The following is a 5851-nucleotide window of genomic DNA, read 5'->3' as shown; positions in this document are numbered from 1 at the left end:
ATATATGACTATGAATGATGAATTGATGTATGACTACAGATGATGATGAAGATTTATTATGTGACTACGGATAATAAATTATTATATCGTTAGATGGAAGAAACACAAATTAGATTAAAGTAGATGGATCCAAGTGAGCAAGTTGGATTAGTGGGATGATATGATGTTGGGACGGCACACAAGTGTCAAATCTCATTCATCAAAACAAATGTTTGTCCGTCGCACCAAGTGCTATTTATAACAGATACGTAGTAATGGAAATAATACTAGCATTATTTTACAGCTCATAACCCCCGTTTATATATGCCTCAAAAAGAAGTGTCGTGCGTGTAACCCGTCTAGTTTTCACTGTAGGCGCGTAGGGAAACAGTCAGGAACCTCGCCATCCCATAATCGCAGGGAAACAGTGAGGTGCCTCGTAGTCTTGGAGCGGAGGGCAGTGCGTACGTCTGGAGCGTGAAGAATGGCGGTACGTCGTCGTTTCTCCCTTCCTTTTGTTTTTGTAGGTATTTTTTACTTGCCACGAGACCAACGCCGGCGCCCACGCAAAGTCGTCGTCTTGGCTGAGCAGCTAGCTAGCTCGTCCCTGGTGCGTGCGGACCTCGTTGTTCTTCAAGTGGTCAGATGGATCGACGGCCACGGTCACGACTGTTCTTCGTTCTTGGTGGGACATGGACGGATGAATCCTTGTTGTTTCTTGACGGCCATGCTCACGTCTGTTCTTCGTTCTTGGTGGGACATCCACGGATGAATCCTTGTTGTTTCTTGACGGCCACGCTCACGGCTAGTAAATGTAGACGTTCTAGTATCTGTTCGTCATTACCGACAGATCGCCTGATTTGGTAAGGAGAAAAAAGGACGGCTGATTCCAGTTCACCGTCGGATCCCACTCGTAGCTGGCAATGGCATGCATGCAACCTTGTATATATGCATGTTGCGTTTATGGTCCCACTACCGGACTACGTTTGTGGCCCAACACATGATGTATGGGCCCCTACTTAGCTCGGCCTTGATTGGGCCGTCTGATCACTTGTTCGCGATTTGGCGTGGGCTACACTGCAAGCATGTGGGATGGGACGCCTGCCTGGCTGTTTGCATGCGGTCACTTTGAACACCGGCCTCGCTCGGAGGCTGTGGCGGCGGCACGGGAATTCCCTAGAGTAGCTATAATGCACGCGGCTACGGCTGAGCGCCAACGAGAAGCCTGGCCATGCAAAGCAAACGCAGTGCAAGGTGACCGGAGAAGGCAGAGGTGCTAAGGATATGACCCCTGAGCTTTACTCCTTTGCTCGGGCTCGGGGTGCCAACCAAACAATAGTGGGTGAGGCACTTTTCAACGAGACTTGGATCAGAGACCTACGACAGGCTCCCTCAGTTCAGGTAATTGTTGAGTATTTTGATCTTTGGCATGATATTCAGATGGTTCCTCCTCTCTCGGAGCAACAACACAACATTTAACATCTAATGGTGTCTACTCAGCGGCATCAGCCTATATGGCTTCCTTCTTCGATGTGCAATTTTCGTGCTGAACACTTCGATATATTATACGTTTTTTCCGACATCGTATGCAAAAGTTATAGTCGTTTTACTTTTTCATAACATTTTTTTGCAAAACATATCCAAATTTAAGTTTTTTAATTTTACTAACTAGCAGATGTAGTAATATAACTACATCGCGAAGGATTTTATTTTTTGAAGTTTTTATCATTTTCTTTTGTTTTTTCAAAACTAAAATGGCGATACACAAGGGGGGGGGGGTAGTTTGAGACACGATCCCTTTAGTCCCGGTTGGAGACACGAACCGGGACTAAAGGGCATCACACCCTTTAGTCCCGGTTCATCTCTCAAACCGGGACTAAAAACCTTTAGTCCCGGTTTGAGATACGAATCGGGACTAAAGGGCATGTCTCAAACCGGGACTAAAGGTCCCATTTGATCCGGGACTAATGTTCACATTGAACATTAGCCCCGGTTCGTAATGCAACCGGGACTAGTGTGTACATTGAGCTGTGACCAAAGCCCTGTTTTCTACTAGTGACGTGCCACTGGTCCACTAGTTGCATGATGGTAAATTCAATGCAAAAAACATGGTACGATTTTGTTAACTATGGTTGCATACATTCTTCTTAAGTAAACTACATTTCTAACTATATATGTTACTATTATGTTCTTCAATAGAAGCTCCAGAAGGAGGTTGTGTCTAACATGCATGATGTTCACCGAATGTCATATGCATATAGTTAGCTTACGACCGACTCCGCCGCCAGCTTACCATAGTGGATACTCAATTTCTCTAAAAGGTGAAAGGCTCAATATCAAAGAATAGAGGAAAGTAATGAATGCGTGTAGGCAAGCAATTGGAGATAATATGAATGTGTGCAAGCCATAAGTTGAAGATAGGTGGATCTCTATTCTCCATTAGTAAGATCGGCCGGTTTATCTGTTTTATACTATTTTACCTAAGATAGGCTGGTCCCACAACCGGACTACGTTTGTGGCCCAATACATGATGTATGGGCCCCTACTTACCATGGCCTTGATTGGGCCGTCTAATCACTTGATCGCTATTTGGCGTGGGCTACACTGCAAGCATGAGGGACGGGACGCCTGCCTGGCTGTTTGTATGCGGTCACTTTGAACACCGGCCTCGCTCGGAGGCTGTGGCGGCGGCACGGGAATTCCCTAGAGTAGCTATAATGCACGCGGCTACGGCTGAGCGCCAACGAGAAGCCTGGCCATGCAAAGCAAACGCAGTGCAAGGTGACCGGAGAAGGCAGAGGTGCTAAGGATATGACCCCTGAGCTTTACTCCTTTGCTCGGGCTCGGGGTGCCAACCGAAGAACAGTGGGTGATGCACTTTTCAACAAGACTTGGATTAGAGACCTACGACAGGCTCCCTCATTTCAGGTAATTGTTGAGTATTTTGATCTTTGGCATGATATTCAGATGGTTCCCCCTCTCTCGGACCAACAACACAACGTTTAACATCTAATGGTGTCTACTCTGCGGCATCAGCCTATATGGCTTCCTTCTTCGATGTGGAATTCACATATTAGGCCAAGGCTCTGTGGTCAAGTGGGGCGTCGTCTCAGCTCATGATCAATCTGTCATAACCATTAATCACATGTTGATCCTACACAATGTGTGGAGAGGTCTGCACGTCTTCTTGCCGAGAAAAAAATCCGAAACTGGAGGCACAAGCTCATATCGACGGCTACTAATTTCAGGCATGAGGATGACATGGCTGGAGAGTAATACCCGGGTATTTGACAACAAGGTATGCTTGACAAATCAGGTGGCAAGGCTTGCTGTGAACGAGCAGACAACAGCACGCGGGTATCATGCAGACACCGGCACACTGCAGTCCAAAACACAACAATTGCTGGACCTTGGCGTCACTATCTGCCCAGCTGGCCCAAGTGAGAAGCACACAAATCTGCCGTCATGTTCTTTTGTTGATTCAAAGTAGATTAGAGTTTTTCTTAAGAACCTATCAGTTTAGAAAAATCAATTTTAGTTTACTAAATAACTGTAGCCTGCACTTTTCTACAAAAATGCAACTAAATAAAAAAAGTGTAAGTTGCACTTTCACTGAATTGATGCACTTTTCTAAATTGAATGAGACTTCAGAAAGTATCATCGGCTTATGCATAGATGGAGAAGAGCCCATTAGAGAAGAGCCCATTAGAATGACCTGAGGAGTGTGGAGCAGCTTTGACGGGTACACACTGGCGCAGACCGTTACCAGCCAAAACGACTAGACCACCACTGGACAAAACCGAAGGCATCTCACCTAGAAGTTCATTTGGACAAATCCCGGCTACTGCACAGCCTTGCACAGTGGGTAAAGAAACAAAATTACCACAACAAAGAAACAGAGGAACTGTAAACCAAAAATGCATACATAAACTTTTTAGATTCTCTGTCTAGCAGGTCTATGGCTAGGCTAACCTGTTTCCTTCGCCCCTTGTCCCTTTGCAAGGTCCAACAAAAATGAGAAAGATATGCAGATATAGAGCCCTAGGTAGGTTGACCGATAAATGGATGATTGAACGACAAGCATGAGCGAATGACGGAGAGCGGAGCAGCTAGGTGCTGCAATGGCAGGGTAGGGAGGTTGTCTTCATGGTGCTGCAAAGGAGCCTTGACGCCTGGCACCTGCAGTAGGGCAGCTCCATCACAAACACATTGGCCGGAGCACCCACCGGCCTCTGGACCTCGTCTTTCGGCTTGCAGGTCAGTCACCTCCTGAGTCAACGAGGGCTGACCGGCTCGTCATGGAATAAGATCTCCATCCGGCCTCCATTGAGATCTCCTCGGCCATATCCTCCTCTTGCTATTGTGCATCGCGGACCGAGTCCGGGCATCCGCCATCAGCAAGCACTGGTGCCAGGTAGCCTTGCAGAACCCATCCCCGCTGCCATGGCTCCTCATGCCCTCCCCTGCCCAGACCGAAAACTACAGGATCTTTGGCGGCTACGTTGATTTGCGCCCGGCCCTCTCCGACGAGGGCCGTGGGGCACATTTTTGTGGATCCACTCCGGGAGGGTGGGTCATGGTATCATCCCATCACTGCCATAGTCATTGTCGGTGTCAAAACCGGCGGATCTCGGGTAGGGGGTCCCGAACTGTGCATCTAAGGCGGATGGTAACAGGAGGCAGGGGACACGACGTTTACCCAGGTTCGGGCCCTCTTGATGGAGGTAAAAGCCTACATCCTTCTTGATTGTTCTTGATGATATGAGTATTACAAGAGTTGATCTAGCACGAGATCAGAGAGGCTAAACCCTAGAAGCTAGCCTATGGTATGATTGTCTGTTGTCCTATGGACTAAAACCCTCCGGTTTATAAAAACACCGGAGGGTGCTAGGGTTACATAAGGTCGGTTACAAAGGAGGAGATATACATATCCCTATTGCGTAGCTTGCCTTCCACGCCAAGTAGAGTCCCATCCAGACACGGGACGAAGTCTTCAATATCGTATCTTCATAGTCCAACAGTCCGGCCAAATGATATAGTCCGGCTGTCCGGAGACCCCTTAATCCAGGACTCCCTCAGTCATGCTGTGCTCAATCTCTGCACTAGCGAGCACATCGCGCTCCCCAATTGTGTGTGCATCCCCATCAACTCCGACGACCTAAGGTGCCCCATGATATTCCCCACAGCCTCCATGTCTATCACTCCGCCTTCTCGTGCCTACGTGGTCGCTGCCATAACGTCTAGCCAGACAAACATGGCCTTCTGCTGCCCAGGCATGGAGTGCTGGACGTCGCTGCCCGCAGAGATAACAGCCCCTCCCAAGGCCTAGGACCTGACATAAGACCATGGATGGTTCTGGGCCGTCGACTCAGATGATGACATCTACTGCTATAAGGCCAAACTTTCGACATCTACTGTGCTATAAGGCCAAACTTTCGACGTCTACGCATACTATTGTACAACTTGCCTATGAGATTCTTGATCCCCGGACGAACATGGCACACGCGGAGATCGTATCCCGCTACCTCCTACTCTCCGCCTCTAGCGCTGATCTTCTGATGGTGAGGAGATTCATCTCGCTGTTGACAGGCCGCACGTCCCGGTTCCAGGTCTTTAGGCTACAAAGGCAATAGGAAGGCCGTCCGGCCTCCTGGTCCCGGGGCGTCTACCAGATGACTGGGCAGGTGCTCTTCGTCACCCGGGCCTGCTCCAAGGCCTTCGACACGGGACACACTGTCAGACCGTGCTACATCTACTTCCTCGACAACGTCTACCCTGGTGGTCCGCACTGTGTCCTCCAGCAAAACGAGTATCCCTGAGCCGACACCGGCGGGTGGCGTTACTCAATCCCCAGCGAGATCAAGCACTGCTT

General features: G+C 48.7%; 1 pseudogene; it reads left to right on the top strand.

Moving 5' to 3' along the window:
- The first annotated feature begins 4069 nt into the window (after positions 1–4069).
- LOC119300068 overlaps positions 4070–5851 on the top strand; it is a 2885-nt pseudogene continuing 1103 nt past the window's right edge.

This window comes from Triticum dicoccoides, chromosome 5A (genome assembly GCF_002162155.2).
Source record: "Triticum dicoccoides isolate Atlit2015 ecotype Zavitan chromosome 5A, WEW_v2.0, whole genome shotgun sequence".
NCBI lineage: Eukaryota > Viridiplantae > Streptophyta > Magnoliopsida > Poales > Poaceae > Triticum > Triticum dicoccoides.
Note: the sequence above shows the minus strand (reverse complement) of the source record. Positions and strands in the feature narration are given on the sequence as shown.